Source organism: Pongo pygmaeus, chromosome 19, assembly GCF_028885625.2.
Source record: "Pongo pygmaeus isolate AG05252 chromosome 19, NHGRI_mPonPyg2-v2.0_pri, whole genome shotgun sequence".
NCBI lineage: Eukaryota > Metazoa > Chordata > Mammalia > Primates > Hominidae > Pongo > Pongo pygmaeus.
Window position 1 is genome coordinate 57,287,493 of NC_072392.2, and position 27,537 is coordinate 57,315,029.

General features: G+C 36.7%; 1 protein-coding gene and 1 pseudogene across 18 annotated transcripts in view; both read left to right on the forward strand.

Annotated features, from left to right (window-relative positions):
• The window catches only part of BCAS3 (BCAS3 microtubule associated cell migration factor), a 703,320-nt gene that overhangs the window by 146,305 nt on the left and 529,478 nt on the right, over nt 1–27,537 (forward strand). The gene's annotated exons all lie outside the window — the stretch shown is intronic.
• LOC129016806 (non-histone chromosomal protein HMG-14-like) lies at nt 26,957–27,368 on the forward strand (annotated as a pseudogene).

The following is a 27,537-nucleotide window of genomic DNA, read 5'->3' on the forward strand; positions in this document are numbered from 1 at the left end:
TTCTTTCTTGCTTTTAATCACAGAATTCCCAAGGGACACATCTCATTTCTGATGCTTAATCCTTCTCTGATTCTTTCCCTTTGACTGGTATCTCTTGTCCAGCACATGTTCTCATCTCCTTCCTTGTGATTCCCTAGTAGCCCAGGCTTTGATCCAACAGGTCTTAAGCCTGTTTTCAGCATTTCCCTGCTCAGGGTGAGACTCCCTGCTTCTCAGAGTGAATCGTACTTGACTTTTTTCTGTGTTCTGTCACCAGTAGATCCATTCCATTCTTCTGTTTTGCAAGCAATTCTTGCTCAGCTCTGGTGCCAGCTCAGGAGCCATCTTGGCCAATTTTGAATATTTATAATCCCCCTACATAATTGTTATTTAAAGTTGGTGGTGTTTCTGTTTTCTAGTAATGCTGTGTTGTGATTTAGGGGTGATTTCATTTGTTTCCCTTGACGATGTGTTGTGTTTTGGAAGATATTTGGAGTTAGGTGGTCATATACACATGCACAAACACATTTGTAAAAATACATGGGTTGGGCCGGGCGCAGTGGCTCTTGCCCATAATCCCAATACTTTGGGAGACCAAGGCAGGAGGATCACTTGAGCCCAGGAGTTCGAAACCATCCTAGGCAACATGGCGAAACCCTGTCTCTACAAAAAATACAAAAATGAGCTGGGTGTGGTGGCGTGCGTCTGTAGTCCCAGCTACCTGGCAGGCTGAGGTGGGAGGATTGCTGGAGCCCAGGAGGTAGAGGTTGCAGCGAGCTGAGATCACGCCACTGCACTGTAGCCTGGATGACAGGCTGAGACCCTGTCCCCCCCAAAAAAAAAAAAAAATTAGGTTGTGTTGCACTTACGTGCACTTGCTTGCTTTTCTCTTTTAATGTATTATAGTGTGGTTTTATTTAATGATGAATATTGATCCTACCTTATGCACATTATTTCATTATATACATATCTTAGTAATATACATTTTGAAAATACAGATAATAGATTAAAAGAGCTTAAAGCTTAACATAGGCCACCTTGTGCTTTCACCACATCTCTGAATCTCATGTGTGGCTTTATAAGATTTTGTGTCAGAGTATGCTGGTGTCCTAGTTTGTTCCTTGCACTATAACAAAATACCACAAACTGGGTAATTTATAAATATTAATTATTTATAATAATTTATACATAACAGTTCTGGGTGCTGGAAAGTCTGTCATCAAGGCAGTGGCAGGTTTGGTGTCTGGTGAAGAAGGCTCAGTCTTTGCTTCCAAGGTTGCACCTTGAACTCCATGTCCTCACATGGTGGAAGGGCAAAAAAGGGCCTAGGGTGTTCTCTGCAACCTCTTTTGTAAGGTTGCTAATCCCATTCATGAGATTGGGAAAGCTCTGCCCTCATGACTTAATCACCTCCTAAAGGCCCCACTTCTTAATACTATCTCTGAGGATTCAGTTTTTTTTTGTTTGTTTGTTTTGTTTTTTGAGACAAACTCTCACACTGTCACCCAGGCTGGAGTGCAGTGGTGTGACCTCAGCTCACTGTAACCTCCGCCTCCCGGGTTCAAGCAGTTCTCCTGCCTCAACCTCCCAAGTAGCTGGGATTACAGGAGCCCACCACCACGCCTGGCTAATTTTGTTTTGTATTTTTAGTAGAAACGGGGTTTCATTTTGTTGGCCAGGCTGGTCTCAAACTCCTGACCTCGTGATCCTCCTTCCTTGGCCTCCCAAAATGTTGAGATTACAAGTGTGAGCCACCGTGTCTGGCTAGTTTTATTTTTGATTGATTAATTAATTAATTAATTAATTTTGAGACAAAGTGTCGCTCTGTTGCCCGGGCTGGAGTGCAGCGGTGTAATCTCAGCTTACTGCAGCCTTCACCTCCTGGTTTCAAGCAATTTTCGAGCCTCAGCCTCCTGAGTAGCTGGGATTACATAAGTGCACCACCATGTGCAGCTAATTTTTTGTATTTTTAGTAGGGATGGGGTTTTGCCATGTTGCCTCAAACTCCTGGGCTCAAGTGAGTCTTCGCGTCGGCCTCTCAAAGTGCTGGGATTATAGGCATGAGCCACCATGGCTGGTCCGATTCAAAAATTTAGCGTATGAATTTTGGGGGACACATTCAGACCATTGCAGCTGGTAAGGTAAAAAAGAAGAAAGTATTTGTGAAAGGTTTGCTTCTATACTGTCTGATTCTAAACTTAAGAATAAAAATTGGCCACGTATTTATTAAAATGGGATTATCTCCCTAACCATTTTACTACCATATATTTCATGTAGCAATGTTGCAAAGAGGTATGTTTTCTATGAGCTACATCTAATTCTTGTCTTTCTTCTCATCTCTCCTGAGCTATTTGCCTGGAAATTTAACAGGAGTACTTAGAAATGTGACATAAAGAAAGATCACCAGAAGATAGTAGTCTGTAATGTATATCTGAAGAAAGAAGCCCACAAAACAAATACTGGCATAATGATATTGTGGATGATATTAGGCCTTCAGTGGCAGCTTTTGCACTTTAACAGGAACTCTGCTTGTAGTGATATTTTTGTTTAATGGATACAAATTTGATTTTGTATTTGATAATTTTTTTCATATGTAGGTTTAACCTAAGGTTTATACTCCATAATATTTATTGATTTTCCTGAATCCATGGATGAAAATATAGAATAATGGAACTAACAAGAGTTTTGGAGTCACATAGACCTAGCTGTGAGTTACTAGCTGTGTAAACTAAATTACTCGACAGTTCTTAGGCTCACTTTCCTTATTTGTAAAGCAGTGCTTATATATAACTGCTGTGATTGGTTCTTGTGTGAATTCAATGAGGCACAGTTTTCAAGTATTGATTATATCCTGATACATGTTAGGTGTGCCTCATACTATTTGGGTCAGGAAGGTATTAAGGATAGTTAGATATCACTCTTCACCAGGAATTTCTTTTCATTTATATTTACATACTTTCTTTGAGTGGGAGTTTTGCCTCTATGACTGTTCGAGAAATAGGGCTGTACCCAGCTTATCTGGTGCTTGTGCTACAGATTTGCCAGTCTTCATTGCCTGAGTACTGCATCTAGAGGTCTTTACTTTCATTGGAAAATGGTAATGTGTTCATATTCCCAATAGAAGCTCATATAGTATAAAGCTACATGTGCGTGCATTTTTGTGTGTGTCTTTATTGAGGTATATGGAAATATGATGAACGGCATATATTTAAAGTGTACAGTTTGATAAATTTTGACATCTGTATATGTCCATGAAACCATCACATTCCAATCAAGATAATGAGCATATCCATCACCCACAATAGTTTTCTCATGTTTCTTTGTAATGCACCCTTCCTGTTCCTCCCTCTGTAGAAGAAGCGTGTTTCTATGTAATAAGTCTTCCCGAGTAGCAGTGCCATCTTCACTTTGTAATGAGTTTTTTTTGGGAAATACTTTGCTGTCACATAGTTCAAAGTGACTTTAGTATACAGTTAAAAATATAAAGGTAAAAGTATTGAGTTCAAAGTTGTTTTTTCTTCTGCTCTACAACTTAACCAAAAAGTAAAGCTTTCCATCTAGAACCAGTTCATAAAGCAACTAAAAGGCTTGCAGTTTCTCTGTGTAATCATTTCAAAACAATAGTTTTTTTTCAGCCACCAAGAAGGATGCAGTCTTGACATATAAATGGAAAACAGATTGAGTTTTTGGCTGATATTGCTATACTGGTTTAAATGTTGGTCCAGTCAACTTCAGGCTTAGATTACAAGATTTGCAAATTAGAGGAAAACCAAAAGGAAAAGAACATCTGTATAGATTCTGACTTTGTGGAATTCCATATAGACATGCTTACTCTCCTTCTGGTGGAACAGGCCATGTGCATAGTGAATAAGCCTGAAAAGAGATCACTGTTGTGTTGTGATTATGTTAAAGACAAAAGTTGAAGTAGATAATTAGGCAATTCATTATGGAGAACCATGACAGTTTCTACGTCAAGTATTTTTAATCATTTTTTTGGGGGGAAAATCTTTTGTTGATACCGTGATATGTTATTTTGCCAGAATAAAACCGTGCTAAATATCACTAATTATGTTACTTGATTTTCTGGTATCAAAGTATTGGGATTTGAAAAAGGTAATTTGCTGTAACTAAGGTTTTTAAATTGGTTATAATCAAAGACTATATGGATATAATTTATTCTATAAATGACAACACAGTCTCAGTGAGATGTAAGGAATCCTTGTCTGCTACCAGGCTGATCATACATTGTGTATATGATTTTAAGATGTTTTCTAAAGATCACCTCTCCTGCCATTTAGATAGGAATCTTAAGAACTGCTTTATTTGATTTTTTTTCCCCTTTTATTCTGAGAAGGGGCTTCCTTATGTTCTTTCAAGACATGTTTATGGGTATCTATTATGTGTCAGCTACTGTTAAATAATCCAGAACATTGTTTCTTAACTGAGGGAAAAAAGGTAGAGATGATTTTGATCCCCAGGGGACATTTGGCAGTGTCTGGGGGACATTTTTTGGTTGCCACATCATGGAATAGAAGGTGCTGTTGGTATCTAGTGTGTAGAGTCAAAGAACCTGCTATACTGTTTATCCTATAATTTGCAGATCAACCCTTAACAGCAAAGAATTATCTAGCCCATAATATCGCTAGGGTCAAGTTTGAGAAACCCTGATCCAAGAAGATAAAAATCTGTATGTCTAGAACTGACATTGCTAGACATTTCTTGCTAGAGCTGACATTCTAGCAAGGAGAGTGAAACAGTAAAAAAATAAGTAAAATATATAGTATGATGATGTAATGTATAACAATAGTAGAGGGTCGGGCGCGGTGGCTCACACCTGTAATCCCAGCACTTTGGGAGGCTGAGGTGGGTGGATCATGAGGTCAGGAGTTCGAGACCAGCCTGGCCAACATGGTGAAACCCTGTCTCTACTAAAAATACAAAAAATTAGCTGGGCATGGTAGTGTGTGCCTGTAATCCCAGCTACTCAGGAGGCTGAGGCAGGAGAATCACTTGAACCCAGGAGGCAGAGGTTGCAGTGAGCCGAGATCACGTCACTGCACTCCAGCCTGGACAATAGAGCAAGACTATGTCTCAAAAAAAAAAAATAGTAGAGAAGGTAGTTAGATAAAGTTGGACAGGACAGTGGTGTTTGTTGTTGGTGGATATTTGGATTGTTTGCCATTGGGGGTTTGATGAACAGTGTGGATATGAACATTTCTGTATTGCTTTTGGTGTTCATTTCTGTTTGGTATATATAACCAGGAGTGGACTTGCTGGGTCATAAGTTGTTCTTACTATCTTCTTCTATCTTATTATCTTCTTCTATCTTGTTAGATATTTCCAAGCAGTTTTTATTATTCCATGAACCTTTATTTATTGCCAGTATATGAAATGATATAATTAGAACAATGTAGTAAATTTGTGTCATTTCCTGTGTTGATGATATCAGGAGTCTTATGAGATTGCCTTAAATAATTGGGATTTGAAATTCTGGATGTGCTTTTTCTCCACTGGTAGCTATTGTAAATATACTTTGTCTCTTAATTTCTCTTCCTAGTATTCAAATGTTGAACGCTTTTTAAAAATTTGTATTTATTTATTTATTTTGAGATGGAGTCTCACTCTGTCACCCAGGCTGGAGTGCAGTGGCACGATCTTAGCTCACTGCAACCTCTGCCTCCTGTGTTCAAGCGGTTCTCCTGCCTCAGCCTCCTGAATAACTGGGATTACAGGTGAATGACACCACACCTGGCTAATTTTGTATTTTTAGGAGAGGTGGGGTTTCACCATGTTAGCCAGGCTGGTCTTAAACTCCTGACCTCATGATCCGCCCACCTCAGCCTCCCAAAGTCCTGGGATTATAGGCGTGAGCCACTGCGCCCAGCCTGAACACTTTTAAATAGTGTTTCTTTATGTTTGAGAAATGTAAAACTAACTGTAACAGTATAAAACGTGATGGTTGCACAAGTATAGTTGGAAAACTTACCTGGAAAACGGCAGAAATCCTTGATGTCATCTAGATCATGAAGGGGAAAAATGGGATAAACATGAAGTCCTGAGTAGTTAACTTTATAGGAAAGGTCATGCTAAGTGAAATGGTACAGGAAAATTTTTAAAATGCTGTATGATCCTCAGTTGTGTTTTGTTCAGGATGGTACAAGGGCCATACTTTTTTTCTTTATTTCTTTGTGTAAAGCTGTTGGTCATACCTTAGGATACTGACGACCAAATATTTGAAGAGAATTTGGAAAGATTTAGAAAAACTCCTTTTACAAAAAAGGAGTTTAAATTATAAAGCTGGCTGAAAAACTTGAAAAAATTACAAACTTTGAAGTTTTGTTTTATGTCCATGAGTAGATTATTATTATCTTAAAAATAAACTTTCTGGCTCAATAAGGTATTTGTCACAACTGCTATAATATCCTAGAGCCAAGATTTAATTTTTGGGTTTTTTTTTTTTTTTTAAATAAACATCCTTTTGTTTTTTTGAGACAAGGTCTTACTCTGTGACCCATGCTGGAGTGCAGTGGTACAGTCTTGGCTCACTGCAACATTCGACCCTCGGGCTCAAACAATTCTCCCACTTCAGCCTCCCTAGTAGCTGGGACTACAGGTGTGTCCCACCACACTCGGCTAGACGGGGTTTTGCAGTATTGCCTAGGCTGGTCTCGAACTCCTGAGCTCAAGTGATCCTCTTGCCTTGGCCTTCCTAAGTGCTGTGATTACAGGCATGAGCCACTGCATCTGGCCAATAAATGTCTTTTGATTGAGTTATATCTTGTGTCTTTTTTTTGAGACCCAGCCTCATTCTGTCAACCAGGCTGGAGTGTAGTGGCACGATCTCGGCTTACTGCAACCTCTGCCTCCCAGGCTCAAGTGATTCTTCTGCCTCAGCCTCCTGAGTAGCTGGGACTTCAGGCGTGTGCCACCACGCCTAGCTAATTTTTGTATTTTTAGTAGAGACAGGATTTCACCATGTTGGCCAGGCTGGTCTCGAACTCCTGACCTCAGGTGATCCTCCTGCCTCAGCCTCCCAAAGTGCTGAGATTACAGGCATGAGCCACTGCGCCGACCTATGTTATGTCTTTCTTATGTTAACTGATTTTATCCTTTGTTAGAAAACAATTGTTGTGACAGTGGTTTTCTTTTCATTTATATAATTTTATTAACATCTTGTTTACCAAACACAATATACAAAGAAGGTTAAAACAGTTATTGTGAGATGACTGGCATGTTAATTAGAGCCTCCCTATGTGCGTGTGGGTGTGGGTGGATGTGCTTTTGGAGAGACTAATGCAGAGCAAGGGACAGTATTTTGAGTGCCTCTTTGGCAGTGGGTTTTTTTTTTTTTAAATGACAAGCCCTCAATATGTGGTATGTTTAAGTCTTATCAGTTATTTAGATGTAGTCACATGTATCTCTGTGGAAAATATAAAATACAATAATTTGTATATTGTAAAGTAATGTCATTTTTAATTTTTTGATTAGTCTTTTTCACTTTCTTGAAAAATTCAGAAGAAAACATTCTGAATGCATCTGTTTGTCAGCTTTGTCCATGCACCTTTCTCAGACAAGAAAATAAAATCTACGTTTATGATGATGAAAACAGCTGCAGTGCATACTTCTGAGAGTCATTTGTCAAACGAAGCAGCAATAGAGGAAAAATGATAATACACCGCTCCACTATTAAGTATAAAACTGCTGTAATTGGTGCCGTTTTAAATTATTAAACACTGTAAATGCCATAAAGTTAATTAGAAGAGGAACAAACTCTACAAAGATAAATGTGTTTTCAATATGATTGTTAGGGGAGGGTACAGTAGAAACCAGTGAATAGAGAGGAAATTTTTTTCTGGCAGGACTCTAGACATGGAACTGTGGCTGAACTTTTTACCCTAATTACCTCCTGCTAATGCCTGCAGCGGGGCTGGAATCAAAGTGGTGCTTCAGGCCCTGGAAATTCTCTGATGTGGCAAACGTTTGTTGTGTGAGGAGGGTTTCTTAAGAAAAAGCAGAATATTGTGACAGGATTAAAAAAAAATTTCTCAGTTACCACCCACCTCACTTGTTGCCTACAAAAATAGAGTAATTGTTTGCATCTGTGTGTGCTTTTTTGCCCCCTAAGAAATAACTGTTATAAATCAATGTGACATAGATCCAGTGAACTGAGGCTTGCCTGAGGTAGGATTTTTTTTGTTTTTTAAAGTTTCTCCTTTAATTGAAAATTTAGATTCCAAATGTAAAGAGGTTATTTTTTATAATTGAGAAGAAACATTCTATGCATTTTTAAGGAGAATTTGGATCTTAAACTGTGCTTTTCAAAATGAATTCTAATAACTTTTGTAGTATCAAACTGATAACTATTAAATTGCTTAATCCTGGAAAAAGTGGGAATTTCCAGTTTCCATTATTAGTTCTCCATCTGAGACTAGAACCTAAAAGACATTTCTCTAATCTTTGTGAAAGTTTATATCATTCCACTTATGTGTCACAAAAGGTTTGGCCATGTATGCATTTTTGAAATAAAAAGAATTAGTTCTCTAAAAGCATCTGCTTTTCAACTTCTGCCTTTAAAGGCAGTGTTTCTATACAATGTAAAATACAAGTACCATGACAAGTCATTTTATATAATCTATTTTTAAAAAATAGAGATGGGGTCTCACTGTATTGCCCAGGCTGGTCTCAAACTCCTGAGCTCAAGCGATCCTCCCACCTCAGACTGCCAAACAGCTGGGATTACAGATGCGAGCCACGATACCTGGCCCATTTTGTATATTCTAAAAGAATCCAATTTTCAAATAGTCTGCCCTTGTGCATCTGTGCTGTCTTGTGTCTCCAGCTCCAGCCCTTATCTAATCTTCTTGAAACACCTTTTAGATAATTCTTGAAAAGCACTAATAGCACTTTTTTTTGTAATGCAAATAAAATCATGTTTTTATGTTGGTAAAAATTTATTTTGGCAGTCTTTTAGTTGGATGTCCTAAATAAATAGTTTTAATTTTTAAAAGCAGAATGCTGTGAGTTTTCTTGATCCTGGGCAATAAGAATTTTAGTGAAATCCCAAATTTCTTTCAGGATTGTGTCAGAAACTCACAGCTTGCTGTGGTTACAAATTGCTTCATTATAACCTTAGTATTTTGCATTTTGCACACTTATACTTTTGCATTGCATCTGTGACCATTCATTCATATAGTAGTTTTGTGAATTGTGAATGAGGGCTATTTGTTTGAACTACCAAGTTTCAAAATTATGTTACAAACAATTTATTTTTATTTTGTTCAGTACATATGTTTGCAAAAACTTTAATCATTGGTAAGGCACTTATATATTTTCACTTCACATATTCTTTCAAAACTGTAATTATCCACATTTGATATAATAGATGTATTTCGCCACATTTGGCTTTGTCATTTGACGCCCCTTCATTTTCCCCTCAATTCCAACTGCCTTTACAAGAAAAGCCAAATAAGAAAACATTTTACTTCCCTGTCTACTATTAAAAGTAATCTGTCAAAACGTGAAACTACTTTTTAAAGCCATATTTATATCTGTAGGTATTTGGTGCAATTTAAGTTATATTTCACTATAAAATAACTTTGCATATTATCATTAGAAGGATTTAAATCATCATGTGATATTTTTCTGATTCTAATAACAGGAAAGAGAAATTACACTGATATGGCTTTATCACAAATTATGTAATATAATAACATTTATGTAAAATGAATGTAAATATTCTTACTAGTTTTCAAACAAAAAACATTTTATGGTATAAGAAGAATAATTTTGTTGTACTTCAATAATATGTCAAATTTCTTAGAAGTATTAATTTAGAACAGGATATTTTATTGTCTTCTTAATAAAGATAAGCAAAAGCTTAGATTTTTCTGCTATCATTTTAAGAATTGACAAGGAAAATAATTGACTATAAATTTTTACACATATCCTTCTCTAAAATGTTTCCTGTTCTGTTTTGATATAGCAGGTTGTTCCTTGATTTTGAGAATTAGACTCTAAGCATAATCTATTAATTTTGGCTTTACTTCATTTCTCAGCGTGTCTCAAATGCTGTGATGAACTTTGGTTTCTTTGAAATGTTTAATGAAGTGGTTTCTATTGATTTCATATGTGTTACTCAAACTAATGTACATTGGTAGATTATCAAGTTTTAAGATGATACAAGAGTAATAAAACTGGGCATACTCTTTCATAGTATAGTAGTATATTTGGCCTCACTGTGCTTGCTTGGCAGAAGATGGTATAATTAACATATTTTTATGAGTTGAGCCAGACTTTAGTATCCTCATTTCAAGTACCCCATGTTTTTTTGTTAGCTATGGTTATGTGTATCTGTTAATATGAAAAATGACTCTGTATTTTTTTGTTTATCATAACTGATAAGGAGTTTTAAGTTATATTGCTTTTAGGGAAATAAATCCCGGCAACATCTTGCTTGTTGTGGTTGTTAGTGCTTCTACCATAACCAACTTATAAATTTTCCCTAGCATATTCTTTTAGTTTTCAAAAGTTCCTTACAATAGTATGACTCAAAACTAACTGTACATGATTTTTAGGGAACTTTATGATGTGTTTCTTTATCATTAACTAAAATTTTAATGTTTAATTTTTAACTGGTCTGTTTTGCCTCTCTATTCTTCTGTATTCCTCTGCCAGCAGTTTCTGCGCTTTTGTTATCTATCAGAAGAAAGCGATAAAATAGGAAAGTACAATAGAACCTTCTAATAGACTCATTAAATTCATATATCTTCCAAAATTAAAAAATAATGAACAATTTATTAATATTTTTGCTATTAAAGCTATAAATACATTTTTCTTTTACATGGGGATTTACAATATGAGATTTTTAGTATCCTGAATTACTACTTTCAAACAGTACACTATAACAGTTATGCTAGTATTGTGGCTGATTATATTATCTACTACATGAATACCAAAGGCAGATTTGTTAGTTTTTTCTTTGGTTATTTGGAAACCTGATGTTACTGAAGTCAAGGTTGAAACTTCAGTCTTCTTTTACTTCTCTTCCTCATCTATAAATGGATTTCCTAATCAACCAGTAAATGAATACCAACAACTTAAATATTAGATGTTTAGCAACCAAAATCTTTGCTGTTGTTAGAAACATTTCCACTGGTAGTTTATTGCTGAATATTAAAGATTAAAGTGTTCCTTTTTTTAAATTTGGAGATTGAATCAAATGTTTAAAGAAAAGCTTTTCTTATCAGGCCATGGTTGCTGCAATAAAAGAAAGAAAGAGCAGCTTTCCTGTATAAAGTTTTAGCTACATCATAGGGTTATTGTAAAGGTTAAATGAAATAGTACTTGTAAGGCCTTTATAACAATGGGTGGTATTTATCAAATGTATGATATTCATATTCTCGTGATGAAATTATAGATATTATACAACAGTAACAGATATTAGCCTTATTAGAAAAGCAAGATTCACAAAAGGTAGAATGTCAAACATTTTAGGATGTTTGTTTCAGATATGGAATTTTTCCAAGTATGTCTCCTGAATTTCTCATTTAGCCATTAATTGTTTAGACTTTTAAATGAATTTAGAAAAATGGATTCTCTAAAAAAATTTTATCCTCTGAGCTTTTTTGGGAGATTTTTAGAGGAGTTTTAGGGTCACAGCAAAATTGAGTGGAAGATACAGAAAGTTCCCACATATCTCCTGCCCGCATACATTTATAGCCTCTGCCATTATCAACAGTCCCCAATAGAGTGGTACATTTGTTATAGTTGATGAACCTACATTGACACATTGACACATCATTATCACCCAGATTCCATAGTTCACATTAAGGCTCACTCTTGGTGTTATACATTCTGTGGGGTTGGATAATTGTATCAGACAGAGTGATTACATCTTTTAACAGATAGTTAACGTTAATGCTCTTAATTCTTTTCTTAATTTTTCATTAATTCTTTTAACAAGTAGTACTAATGCTCAACATACAACAGTGAGCGAGACTTAATCTCTGCCCTCCGGAAGCTTATACAGTAGTTCTTTTTAGTGAAAAAGCTTATAAGTCTGAAAAATGTACAGATGGCATTAACTAGAGTGTTTAGTTCTGTTGTTTGCGTTCCTTCATTAATAATGTTTTAATATCTCCACATAGTAAAAAAATAAATGGAAAATATCCTGGAAGGTTTAAGTAGGCAATTATTTTCTTTATTAGAACAAACTGTTGTTTGGTTTGAACTCTATTGTCATTGGCCTTGGAAATGTTAGAATTTTTCATTAATATGGATTATTAATATTATTTACAGATATCTCACATGTATATTGAATTATGAGTTGTCATATGGTACTTTTAGATGGAGTCATTTCCTTTGAGGTGAGCAGAAGAAGTAAAATATTTCCTGTGTTAGTGTTTTAGTTATAATAACCTAAACATAGTTTTATACTGCTTCATGTTAGATCAAGTTATGTAGAAAAGTAATTAGAATATGTTTCACTTGCACCTCAGTAGATTAAAACCAGTTTAGAAGTTTTAAAATGTGCTAATTCTTTTTGACATTTGTTGATTTGTCTGTTTGGTGAAGGCAGATCCTGGATTTCAGTTTAGGGAAGATGATACTTAAAAGACTGGCAAACTTGTACTTTGTGTTATCAGGAAATGGGACCTGATTATTTCTTGGAGGCTTGGAAGATTTTGCTGTATTGTCAAATGATTGCACTTTAACCTTATATCTAGTAGAAATTTTACTTTCCTTAGGTGAGATCAGAGTAGTTGAACTGTAGATTTGTATGTGAAAACTCATAGTAGTAGGTGTATATTCAATAAATAGATGTAACAAAAGATGGCAAACTAGCTGTCCTAAACATCCACAACCTTGTTTAAGCCCTTTTATATTCAGCAGATTATCATACCTCCTGATTCACTAGAACTTTATTTATTTGGAATTTCCTGATTCTTTCAGTTAAGCCAAAAACTGATTATTTGGTAACGTCAGTAAAATTGATAACCCTTTAATGAGACTAACTAAGAAAAACAGCAGACACAAAGTACTGATATCAGGAATGAAAGAAGGGGCATCACTACAGATCTTATGATCAATAAAAGATAATAAGGTAATATACAACTTTTATGCCAATAAATTTGTTAACTTACATGAAATGGAAAACCTAACTAATTGGAAAGTTTTTGACAAGTGAAGAACAATCGGTAGAATAATTTTCCTGGGAGCAGTTTAAAATTGTAAGCAAATATTTCACAATACTTTTTTTTTTTTTTTTTTTGAGATGGAGTTTCGCTCTTGTTGCCCAAGCTGGAGTGCAGTAGCGCAATCTCGGCTTACTGCAACCTCCATCTCCTGGGTTCAAGTGATTCTCCTGCCTCTGCCTCCCAAGTAGCTGGGAACAGGTGCATGCCACCATGCTTGGCTAATTTTTTCTATTTTTAGTAGAGGAGAGGTTTCACCATGTTGGCCAGGCTGGTCTCAAACTCCTGACCTCAGGTGATCCACCCCCTTGGCCTCCCAAAGTGCTGGGATTACAGGTGTGAGCCACCATGCCTGGCCACACAATACTTTTTTAAAATTCAATTTTAAATTAAAATTTAACATTTAAGTTAAAAAATTTTAAAGCTTATTTTTTCCATGAAGGAAGGCCATAAAACAGTGATACAAGAACTCAGGGAAGACATGGTGAGATAAACCCCCAAACTGATCACAGAATTGATGAATTGTAAGGCATGGAAGGGAGAATAGATAGAAAATGGAATTAAATGAGAGACTGAACAAAATGGGAAGAAAATCACAACATGTGCATGGTTCCCAAATAAGAACAGCAAAGCATTGTGATTGAGGAAATATTTAAGGTAAAAGTTAAGAAAACTTTATGGAAATAAAATGACTTCATTTGATGTAATGAAATAGCACAGTGTGTACCAAGGATAGTTGACTCAGAATGGTCAATTCCAATATATATCATTGTAAAGTTTCTGAATTTCAGGAGCTTTAATAACTCGGAGGTGGTGAGGTGGGTGTGGGGAGTGAAGAGGGAGCGGTGGGGATTAGGCTGATCTCATATTTCCCCACAACAACTAGAGCAAATACTATAAGACCCCCGAGAAAGATAGTGAAAAGCAGCCCAAATTCACTTGAAATAGAAAGGTATATAGGTCAGAGGTCAGCAAACTTTCTCCTGCAAGAAATATTTTAGGTTCATTGGATGATATGTTCTCTGTGGCAACTAAACTGTAGACAATAAAGAAATGAATAGGTTCGGCTGTGTTTCAATAAAACATTATTTACAAAAATAGCAGTGGGGCAGGATTTTGGGCATAGTTTGTTGACTTCTATATACTGCCATTTTGGAAATTTTTTTCTAGACAAAAAAATCTAAAAAAATATTAATCATACTGTACTTATGCATGGTTTTTGTTGTTTTTATTAGAGACAGGGTTTCATTATGTTGCTCAGGCTGAAGTGCAGTGGCTGTTCACAGGCATGATTCATGGCACACTGCAGCCTCAAACTCCTGTCTTGAAATGGGCTCAAGTGATCCTCCTGCCTCCAGAGTAGCTGGGACTACAGGCGTACGCCACTGTGCTTGTCTTATGCATGGTTTTTAGTGGAGGAAGATTGTGTGGGCATAGTAGAAAATAGTATCGTATAAGTAGATAAAGTATGTATTTATATGTATATTACATGTATATATGTAAATAAACTGGCAGCCCATATCTGTTTCTTGTAACATTGCTTTCATAATTTGAATTTTCATTGTATTTGTTTATCATTGCCTAACATTAAACATATTTCTTTGTATTATAACTTAATTTCCATTCCTTAAAAGAAAACTGAGCTAATTATTTTGAAAGCTCCTTGAAGATAGAGAGTCTCTCTAACACATCTTTGTGTTTAATCACAAATAAAGGAAACTTACTTTCTTTTTTTCAACATAATGTATTATGTCTTTGCGTCTTATGTTGTCTGTTAGATCTCTCTTGAAGAAGAATGTCTGATTCCAAGCCCAATTGTAATATTACCACCTGTTTTTGTGTAGAGATGTCACTTACCCCTTTGTGCCTGCTTACCTCTCTATAAGTTGTGCGAGTGTCGGAAGGTTTCATAACCCAGTGTTTATTGAGAACGCTGCAGAAAAAAAATGCAGAATAAAGTTATTATTAACTAGGCTCATCACAGGTTTAGCTTTTAATATGGTTACGTTTCCATTTTCTTTTCTTTTTCTTTTTAATTACTTAATTAAAAACAAGACCAACTGGCTTTTGTTCTTTAGGAGCTGAATGAGAACACAAATAATGTAATACTATCAAAAATGTTCCTCTTAAATTTAAAGCATTAGATTCAGTAACACATGTTGAAGGTTGTGCAGCTTTTTCCCATTTAAAAATAAGTGTTTCCATGCTTCTTGCAATTTGTGGTAGATTTTAAATGTCTTTGCTATTTTGTGTTTCACTTATACATGCACATTCTTGGAAAATGTCACTTTCTCAAATACTTTGTTCCGCTTTTCCTAATTTTGTTTCAATCTGTTAAATATCATGAATGAAAATAATAAAAGTCTTTGTAAAGGAAAATGGTATTAATGTTTAGAATTTTGAAATCATAAAAGCCATATTTCACATTGCTTTAAAGTGATGTTCATTGTATTGCATTAAAAAAAAAAACCCTCTATTTTGAAAACATTGTCCAGGTTAAGAATGGCTATGATTCTAATAAAATACACAAATGTAAAGAAAAAACATACTGTTACAAATAATTAAAAATAGACGAGAGACAAAATTTAAATATTTTTGTTAGGGATTTATGAAACTTGAGTTTTGGAATTGAATTTAATATTGTATTATTTGTAATTCTTGTTTTTCATCAAGCATAAAAGATCCTTTTGCATCTGTCTACTATACCATTTTTGGGAGGTATTTAAATTTTAAAGATGCAGAAGGTACAGTGTGAGGCTACCATCTTTCATGCATTGTAATTTTTAAAAAGCTGAAGTATTCAGCATCAAACTTAGTCTTCGCAAAAAGCTCAAGGCACTTAGCTCATTTTTCATTCTATAGATGCAAAAAACCTAGTCTGTGACAAAGAAAATGAATTGTTGATCCTATGATATAAAGATATAATTACACAAGAATACTTAGTTGTGCATAGCTAAAAATCTTATTTAATTCTTGTTTTTTGACCTCTTCATGTTTTGGCTCCTTTAGTGGTTCATTTGACTAGGCCTCACTGCATTCTTGACTTTTGTCTTACGTAGAAACTGTTGGATCTGAAACAGATTGTCAGAAGGTTTCCCTGTGTTTACAACATGTATGGTAGTATTTATATATAAAAAGATTCCTAAGTTATGGGTTGAGAATTCTCATGATTACTTAACCAAGTGATGTGGTTATGTACATTTGGTCAAATCTTTTAACAGGTTAACCTCAATTAATTAAGAACAAATTACTGATATAACTTGTGAAAATTACAATAACTTTTGATTAAAATTGCTTAATGCTTTGTAGGCTTCTCTGTTTTATCATTTCAAAAACTCTCCCTATTTTCTCAATAAAAGTGACTTAGAATTCCATAAATGTTAGTGTGTTATAGAACTTGAACAATGGAGGCTCATTTGGTTAAATTTGTTTCAGAATAGATTATATTGTTAAAATTTTAAAAATTATTTAAATAAAAAAATTTGTGTAATAATTTTTCATATACTACTTTAAGTAAGGAACTTAATTTAGTAGATTTAAATGTAGCACATATAAATGAAGTCATAATTTTACTTATACTGCTGAAATTTAATCAATGTCATTTTGAAGTAGTGTAATGGCAGAAGGACTGAAACTTTATTATGTATCTATTAAAAAACCCTTCTGCGTCTTTGAGGTCACACTAAATCTAAAGATCATTTTGTTGCAAAAGAGAGAGACTCAATGGGTTATCTATTGGTATATAATGTATTAGAACATATTTAGCATATTAGAACAACATTTATCTTCTCATAGTTTCTTTTTTTTTTTTTTTTTTGAGACCGAGTCTTGCTCTGTCACCCAGGCTGGAGTGCAGTGGTGCAATCTCAGCTCACTGCAAGCTCTGCCTCCTGGGTTCACGCCATTCTCCTGCCTCAGCTTCCCGAGTAGCTGGGACTACAGGTGCCCGCCACCACGCCTGGCTAATTTTTTTTTTTTTTTGTATTTTTAGTAGAGACAGGGTTTCACCATGGTCTTGATCTCCTGACCTCATGATCCGCCCGCCTCGGCCTCCCAAAGTGCTGGGATTACAGGCATGAGCCACTGTGCCCGGCCTATCTTCTCATAGTTTCTATGGGTTAGGAGTCCAGGCACAATTTAACGGGTTCATTACCTTAGGTCTTACAGGCTGGAGTAAAGGTCTCATCTGAGGGCTTGACTAGGGGAGATTCCACTTCTAGCCTTCCTAAGGGCAGTTCTTAAAGGCTGTCTGCAGTTCCTTGGCATAGGGCTTCCCCACATGGCTGCTTACATAATCAGGCTCCCGAAAAGAGTCTGTAGTGATAGCGTTTGGGGAGACTGGGGACCAGCAAATGGAAGATGGCATGAGGCAGCCTTTCGAGGTGCTGGAAATGTATTTTTCTGTTTGTGTGGAGTTATAAGGGATATATGGACTTTATGAAAATTTACCAAGGTGTACACTTTAGATTTATATACTCGTTTTTAGGTATGTTATACTTCTATATATCTTTATTTAAAAGGAATTGTAAAACATACTTTAATAAATAACTGCTAATTACTTTTAGATTTTTTGATATCCTTTTCTACTTTGGAACTAATTTTTTAGTTAATATGACTCAACAAAAGTAAATGATAGGCATATCCTACCACTGCTTTAACCAGATCATTGGATAATAACCTTTTAAAATAGGAGATCTTTGATTGCAATGGAATTTCAGCTTTATGTTTTTTTGGTAGTGGACAACCTTATACATTTGGTGAATTAATTAGGAGACTTATAATCATTAAAAATGTAAGGTTACTACTACATAACATCAAAAAATAGTGGCATGAACTCCTTATACTCAGGTTAACTTCTGGCACCAAGATACCACCTGCCTATATGGTGATTAAAAAAAGAAAGTATACTAGAACGATTTTTTTTTTCAATTTTCTGTTTAGAACCCTGACTTTAGCTAGTTCCATGTCCTTTTCCTCTGCCAATATTCTGCATACTCTACGGGACATGATCTTGTGTGATTCCACATTGTGGGTTATAGTTCCTTTCTCCCCTTATTTATATTCTCATCTAAGTAAGCAGTGCTCACATTTGCTTACTCCTGGGTGTGCTATCTCTCCTTTCTCTACTCTAATGTTAAGTTTCTAAGCTCTTTCTTCTATATCCTTGGAGTCCACCATTGTATTGAAAATAAATTCCTCCGTATTTACAGGCTGGCTTTCATTTGAAAGATAATTATTTCCTAATAATACTCACTTTGTTTGGGTTTTGCATTCTCTTAGCTTTTTTTTTAAATATTTTTATTTTTATACACAGGGTCTTGCTCTGTTGCCCAGACTAGAGTGCAGTGGCCCAATTATAGCTCACTGCAGTCTTGAATTCCTGGGCTCAACGTATCCTCTCTCCTCAGCCTCCTGAGCAGCTAGGAATGTAGGTGTACAACACCACACCCAGCTAATTTTTAACATTTTTTTTTTTATAGAGACAGGGTCTTGCTACGCTACTAAGGCTGATTTTTTTAAAAATTTTTTTTGTTATCTGATTTTACATAATATTGGTATATATTTTAAAAAATTGGCTAAAAAACTTATACATGCCCTTTTCCTAGTGTCTTTATTAATATTTTGTTGTTGTTTGTTAATTTTTTTTTTGAGACAGAGGCTTGCTCTGTCGCCCAGGCTGGAGTGCAGTGGCACCATCTCGGCTCCCTGCAACCTCAGCTTCCCATGTTCAAGCGATTCTTCTGCCTCAGCCTACCGAGTAGCTGGGATGACAGGCACACACCACCACGCCTGAGCTAATTTTGGCAATTTTTAGTAGAGACAAGGTTTCACCGTATTGGTCAGGCTTGTCTTGAACTCCTGATCTCAGGTGATCCACCCGTCTCAGCCTCCCAAAGTGCTGGGATTACAGGCGTGAGCCACTGCACCCGGCCATACTATTTGTTGAAGTTAAGAATATATCCCATCTCCATATTTTTGGCAAGATGTGCCCTCTTGTTCCTCTCCCTACACTCAGTCATACTGCTATTTATCTACCTTGTGACCAGTATGACAGATTGCATTCTTTTTACATACAGGCTTATATTAGCTATTTAAAGAAATGAGGACTCCTAGGTCATTTCTAGTTCTTACTTTCTAATCTTAACATGGCTGTATGGACAGTGTTGCATATCCTTTTATCATCTGCACTGATCCCTTTTCCCGACTCTGTGTTTTTCTTTATGCATATTACTTATTAATCTCTAACATTTGATTTATTTTACTCATTTATGTGTTTATGTTGTGTTCAGTAGGTGTCTTTACCTACTAGAATATGTTCAACAGTGGGAAGGATTTTGCCCTGTTTTGCGCTCATAGTGCCTGGCACAAAGTATACAACTAATATAATTTTGTTTTTTTTGAGATGGAGTTTCTCTCTTGTTGCCCAGGCTGGAGTGCAATGGCGTGATCTCGGCTCACCGCAACCTCTGCCTCCTGGGTTCAAGGGATTTTCCTGCCTCAGCCTCCTGAGTAGCTGGGATTATAGGCATGCGCCACCACACCCGGCTAATTTTGTTTTTTTTAGTAGAGATGGGGTTTCTTCATGTTGCTCAGGCTGGTCTCGAACTCCCGACCTCAGCTGATCTGCCCGTCTCGGCCTCCCAAAATGCTGGGATTACAGGCCTGAGCCAGCATGCCTGGCCACAACTAATATAAATTTATCGAATGAATAAATTAATGAGAATATAAAAGGCAATAGTTCCCTCTACCATTCTGAGATTGAGGCCTAATTTTGACTTAAGATTCATTGTTACTTCCATATTGCTCAAAATAATTTCATTGGTGTTTACTAACCCATTTTAGATGAGGTGTTAGGTTTACCAACATCACATACAATTCCCTATCTTCCCAGTATAGTTGTATGAAAAACTTCAGTTTTTCTGTTTTTTTTTTTTAAAGGTGCTGTGGTCTGTCTCTGTAGACGTAGAGTTTTTCACTTCATGCCAACCTGTAAATTTTGCTTGCCCTTGGTTCACATACCTCCGTTGGTCTAACTAAGGGGGAGGGCCCTTGTAGTATCAAGCATGACCATCTGAAACTACTGGCTTATCATGGGATGCTGAGTAGGATGGTTCTCTTTATGTCAGTTGTGGTTGGCAGGACTTTTAATTGACCTGATGGATATCATAAGATTGCAAAGGAAGAAGCAAGCATGTCAAGCTGGGAGGATATCATTGTAGTCTGTGAGTAGACGTGAGGATGGAATAGAGCCAAGTAGGCAGAATACCATGAGTAAAAAAGTTAATGAAGGTTTAAAGGCTGCAGTACAAGTTGTCTGAAAGGGGAGAATGTAAACTAATGGTTTAAAAATGCTCCCACAAGGCTGGGGACGGTGGCTCATGCCTATAATCTCAGCACTATAGGAGGCCGAGGCAGGTGGATCACCTGAGGTCAGGAGTTCCAGACCAGACTGACCAACATGTTGAAACCCCTTCTCTACTAAAAATACAAAAATTAGCTGGGCCTGGTGGCGCATGCCTGTAATCTCAGCTCTCAGGATCCTGAGGCAGGAGAATCGCTTGAACCCAGGAGGCAGAGGTTGCAGTGAGCCAAGATTGCGCCATTGCACTCCAGCCTGGGCAACAACAGGGAGACTCCGTCTCTAAATAAATAAATAAATAACCCCAACAAACAAACAAAAACCTGAGTCCATCTCGTAAAGGTCTTTATTTGCATAGATAAAAGTTTGAACTTCATGGCAGTGGTGTTTCATTGAAAGCTTTAGAAACAGGAATTAAATGATTAGAGAGAATTGTTTAGGGAGATTACTGTGACAAGGTGGATTTTTAAGTTGTAATGTTTGAGTGTGATATAATAAAACAGATCACAAAGGATAAATTCCCATTGCTTATTATCCTTAGTGGCCACTGCTCGTTACACTCTGTTTCTGAACATCTTGTTTTCCTTTCAGTTCTGCTGGTTTCTGCTTCATTCTAAAACATTTATTGATGGTAAACTACGTCTAAGCACATGCCTGGGCATGCAAAATGAATAATATACTATTATTGGCTTAAACAAGATCACAATCTGATGGAGACTTAAAAACAAAGTATAAAAACTTTTGAAAATGTTATTGTTCCTAGAGGTTCCACCCTGTGTTCTATTCTCTTGGTGACATACTCCTTTTCTACTTCTTTCTTTCTCTTTTCTTTTTCCTTTTTTTTTTTCTCTCTCTCACTCTTTTACAAAGTCTCACTTTGTCATAGCTCACTGCAACCTTGAACTCCTGGGCTCAAGTGATTCTCCCACCTCAACCTTCTGAGAAGCTGGGCCCACAGGTACGTACCACTGCACCTGGCTAATTTTTTTTTTTTTTTTGAGACTTAGTCTCACTCTGTCACTCAGGCCGGAGTGCAGTGGTGACATCTCGGCTCACTGCAGCCCCAACCTTCCAGGCTCAAGTGATCCTCCCACCTCAGTTTCCTGAGTAGCTGGGACCGTAGACATGCACCACCATGCCCAATTAAGTTTTAAATTTTTTTGTAGAAAGGGGGTCTTGCTTTGTTGCACAGACTGGTCTCAAACTCCTGGGCTCAAGTGATCCTCCTGCCTTGATCTCCCAAAGTGTTGGGATTACAGGCATGAGCCACCACACCTAGCCCCATTCTACTTCTTTATCATTTTTTTCAATCAGGATCAGGTGTATTACTTACGTCAAAAGTCCTTTTTGGGCATCCCTGCTTACTTCCTGTTTCGTTTAATAGCATCACCAAGTTCTCATTCAGATTGGCTCAAAACCTCAATGTTGAAATAATCTGTACTCTGCTGTTACTGGGTATTATATAAATGTCAAGTTCCTGTTAGCTGATGGTGTTTGTGAGTTGTTCTATATGGTTTTTTTGTCTAGTCTTTCTATCAGTTGTAGAGAGAAGTATGTTGAAGTCTTTCCTATTATAATTGTGGATTTGTCTATTTTTCCTTTCAGCTCTACCCATTTTTACTTCAGATAACTTCCAGCTCTGTTGTTCAATATATATACATTTAGGGTTGCTTTGTCTTCTTGATGTATTGACCCTTCTATCTTTATTTTCCTCTCTGTCTCTGCTTGTTTTCTTAGCTCCAAAGTCTACTTTATCTGATATGAATCTTGACAGCCTCCCTCCCTCTCTCCCTTCCTTCATTCCTTCTTTCCTTCTTCTCTCCTTCCCTCTCTTTCTTTTTGTTGAGGTGACTTTACATAATATAAAGGTTACCATTTTAAAGTATACAATTCAGCAACATTTAGCACATTTACAATGTTGTATCACCACAGCCACTAGTTCCAGAACATTTTATTCACATGGAAAGAAAGCTCCATACCCGTTAAACAGCCGCTCCCCATTTCCTCCTTCCTCCAGCCACTGGCAACCAACAATCCGCCTTCTGTCTCTGCGGACTGACCTGTTCTGGGTATTTCATATGACTGGATTCACACAATATGTGACCTTTTGTTTCTGACTTCTTTCACTTAGCATAATGTTTGGGAGGTTCATCCATGCTGTAGCGTGTGTCAGTACTTCATCCCTTTTTATGGCCGAATAATATTACATTGTATGTGTACACTACAATTTGTTTATCCATTCATCTGTTGAGAGACATATGGGTGTTTCTACTTTGTGGTTATGATGAAAATGCTACTATGAACATTCATGTAGACGTTTTTGTGTGAACATATGCTTGCTTCCTCTTGGGTATATACCTAGGAGTAGAATTGCTGGGTCATATGATAATTCTATGGTTAACTTTTTGAGGAACTGCCAAGCTGTTTTCCACAGGAGATGTACCATTTTATATTCCTACCAGCAGTGGACCAGAGTTCCAATTTCTTCATATTCTTACCAATACTTGTTATTTTCTGATTTTAATTTTTAAATTATGACCAACCTAGTGGCTATGAAGTTATATTTCATTGTAAATTTGATTTGCATTATCGTAATGACTGATGATGTTGAGCATCCTTTGTGCACATGTTGACCATTTGTATATCTTCTTTGGAAAAATGTCTATTCAGTTCCTTTGCCCACTTTTTTTTCCCATTGGAATGTTTGGCTTCTTGTTGAATTATAAAAATTAACAATATATTCAGGATACTAGACCCTTATCTGATATATTATTTACAAATGTTTTCTCACATTTTGTGGTTTTCTTTTTACTTTCTTAATAATGTCCTTTGTTCCACAGAAGTTTTAAAATATTGATGTAATCTGATTTATCTGTTCATTCATTTGTTGCTTATACTTTTGGTATCATATCTAAGAATCAATTGCCAAATTCAAGATCAGGAAGATTTACCTATTTGTTTGCTCCTAAGAGTTTTATATTTGGGTCATTAGAACTATTTTGAGTTGGGGGCTAGGGTTTCCCTTCATTCTTTTGCAGAGAAATATCTACTTGTCCCAACATAATTTACTGAAGAGACTGTCCTTTCCCCATTGAATAGACTTGGCAGCTTTTTCAAAAGTTAATTCATCATTAATTTATTTCTGGACTCTGAATTCTATTTCATTTTTGGAATGTCTAATGCTAGACATTAGACATCAGTATGTCTAATACTAGGCCAGTTTCACAGTATTTTGATAACCCTAGTTTTGTTGTAAGTTTCAAAATGTGAGTCCTCCAAATTTGTTCTTTTCCAACTTTGTTTTGGCTGTTTGGTGCAACTTGTACTTATTACATTTGCGTTTAGGATTGGATTTCTCATTTCTGCAAAAAAGGCCATTGGAATTTCGATAGATATTGTATTGCTGTTATAAATGGAACTGTTTTCTTCATTTGTCTTTTGGATTGTTCGTTGCTAGATTTTGCGTGTTGATCCTGCAACTTTGTTGAATTTATCAGTTCTAGTACTTTTATAGATTATCTGGAATTTTCTATATATATAAGAATATGTTATCTGTGAATAGATACCTTTTATTTCTTTTTATTGCCTAATTGCTTTGCGTAGATCTTTCAGTACAGTGTTGAATAATACTGGGCATCCTTGTCTTGTTCCTGATGTTAGAGGAAAAACTTTCAGTTTTTCTTTATTGAATATGGTGTTAGCTGTGGGTTTTTCATGAGCCATTTATCATGTTTTCAAGTTTCCTTCTTTTTTTTTTTTTTTAAGTCAGGGTCTTGCTCTGTCACCCAGGCTGGAGTGCAGTGGCATGATCATAGCTCATTGCAGCCTTCACCTCCTGGGCTCAAGCAGTCATCTAGCTTCAGCCCCCCGAGTAGCTGGGACTACAAAAAAGAAAAAAGTACTCTAGTATTAGCAGATTGGCTTTAAACTGGGACAGTCCTTGAATGTGTAGTAATGCCATCTACAACTCTGCCTTAGTCTTCACTTCCCGCTTGAGATGAGCCAGAGGCTCAGCCAGAGATGCAAAACGAGAGTCCTTGCTGTTTTTCTTCGAGCAAATGTTTGGCCCTGTGTATGAGTGTTTTAGTTTTTATTCCCCAATATATTAGCCAGCGTATGTAAACACAGATAGACACACAGATACACACAAAACCATTTTAAGGACTTGGTTTGTGTGATTTTGGGGTACAGCAAGTAGGAACTAGGCCAGGCTAGCAAGCTGGGAGGCTAGAAACTGTCAGAGAAGGATTGATGCTGCAGTCTTGAGACAGAATTTTTTTGAAATAACATGTAATTTCACAAATTGAATCTCTGTGTTCAGTTCTTTTTTTTTTTTTTTTAAATCTGCTGTCTTCCTTTTAAATCTCTTTATTCATTTCCTTTTAATTCTGGAAAATGTTTATACTATACTTCACAAATTCAGTTTTCTGCATGAACTAGTCTATTATAGCTCCATGTACACTTTCTGTTTTTACTACTTTTTTGTGGAGAGGTAGTGTGCAGAGGAGAGTAATGGACTTGGTTGGGTGTTTATTATTTGCTTGAGGATGGTATGTTTTCTGTATTCTTATGAAGAAAATAAGACTTATTTTTTCTCCCACAATTAAAAAAAGTTTATAAAGAGATTTTCTGTCAAGGAAAGCTATTATTCTAACTTGTAGCTCAGGTTCAACAGCAAGTGGTGCCTAGTACTGGTTTTTAACAAATACCAGGCCGGGCACAGTGGCTCATGCTTGTAATCCCAGCACTTTGAGAGATGTATAGAAGAATTGAGTGAAAAGTACGGTGTTCTTCTTTCTTCTTCCTTTTCCTCCTCCTATTCCTCCTTTCTTCTTTCTTCTTGACAGGCTCTCACTCTGTCACTGGAGTACAGTGTCACAATCATAGCTCATTGCAGTCTTGAACTCCTGGGCTGAAATGATCCTTCTGCCTCAGCCTCCCAAGTAGCTGGGACTACAGGCGTGCTACCATGCCTCGCTGATTTTTTGGTTTTTTTGTAGAGATAGGGTCTTGCTACATTGCCCAGGATGGTCTTGAACTTCTGGGCTCAAGCAATTGTCTCACCTTGGCCTCCAAAAGTGCTGGGATTAGAGACTGAACCCACTGCACTTGGTGCCTGGACTCCCTTATTCTTTGATACATCCACTTTCTCCCATCATTAACACATTAAATTAGTGTGTCTAGTACATTTGTTTCAGTTGATATGCTGATATTGATACAACTAATATCCACAGTTTATATTGTTTCACCCCTTGAGTTGTACATTGTGTGGCATTTGAGAAATGTATGATGCTATGTACCCACTATTACAGTATCATAAAGATAGTTCCCCTGTCCTGAGAATTCCCTGTACTCTGCTTATTCATCCTTTTTTCCCTCCCCCTAACTCCTGGCACCACTGATTTTTTTTTTTTTTGAGATGGAGTTTTTGCTCTTGTTGCCCAGGTTGGAGTGCAATGGCGTGATCTTGGCTCGCTGCAACCTCTGCCTCCTCAGTTCAAATGATTCTTCTGTCTCAGCCTCCTGAGAAGCTGGGATTACAGGCACCCGCCACCACACCCAGCTAATTTTTGTATTTTTAGTAGAGACGGGGTTTCATCATATTGGTCAGGCTGGTCTCAAACTCCTGACCTCAGGTGATCTGCCTGCCTCGGCCTCTCAAAGTGCTGGCATTAGAGGCGTGAGCCACTGCGCCTGGCCGATTTTAGACCTTTTCTGACAAGCTTCTTTTACTTAGCAATATGCATTCAGGGTTCCCTCATTTCTTTTTCTGGCTTGATGGCTCATTTCTTTTTATTGCTGAATAATATTTTTACTAGCAACAAAGAATGAAATACTTAAGTGTAAAACAAGCAAAAGATCTATATGAGTAAAACAACAAAATACTGATACATGAAATAAAAAATATATAAATGTCATCTTTTCCTAAGTTGATCTACGCATTCAGTGCAATTCCTATAAAAATACAAGCAAGTTATTTTGTGGATATGTACTAAGTAATTCTAAAGTTTGTATGGAAAGGCAATGTTCCTAGAAGATAACATAGAAAATCTAGGTGACCTTGAGTTTTGGCAATGACCTCTTAAGTGCAACACCGAAAGCACAATCACAAATGAAAAAATCAGTAAGTTGGGCTTTATTAGAATTAAAAACTTTTGCTCCGTGAAAGATTATTTTAAGAGAGTGAGAACATGGGCTGCAGATGGTGAGGAAATATTGGTGAAAGACACGTCTGACTAAAGAACTAAAAAACTCTTAAAACTGAACAGTAAGAAAATGAACAATCCTATTAAAAAATGAGCAAAAGGGTCTCAGCAGCTTGGGCTGTGGGAGGAGTGGCAGCAGCCAGGCAGCCCAGCTTCGCAAAGGCTCTCGGCATGCTGCGGCCCACAGGCACCCGGCACACGCTCTCCCCGCCGCCAGGATGCCCAAGAGCAAGGTCAGCTCCGCTGAAGGGGCCGCCAGGGAAGAGGCCAAGAGGAGATCGCCGCGGTTGTCAGCTAAACTTGCTCCTGCAAAAGTGGAAGCGAAGCCAAAAAAGGCAGCAGCAAAGCGTTGAGACCACCATCTGTAAAGCTCTACATGTTCTTCACGGGGTGATTAATTTCTACCCAAAACTTAGGTTAAAGCTTCAAACAAAGAAGTGCAAACAAAAGGGCAAAGGGGAGCAAAGGGAAAAGAGGCTGAAAGAAACTAAAGAAGATTTACCTGCAGAAAAGGGGGAAATGAAAACTGAGGGGAGTCCAGCCTCTGATGAAGCAGCAGAGAAAGAAGCCAAGTCTGATTTAATACCATATACCATGTCTTATCAGTGGTCCCTGTCTCCCTTCTTGTAAAATCCAGAGGAATGTTTTTATCAAATATTTTGTAAATGCAAGTTTTTTAGTGGCTCTGGAAACATTTTTAAGAAGGAGGGAATCTCACCTCATCCCATTTTTTAAGTGTAAATGCTTTTTTTAAGAGGTGAAATCATTTGCTGGTTGTTTATTTTTTGGTACAACCAGA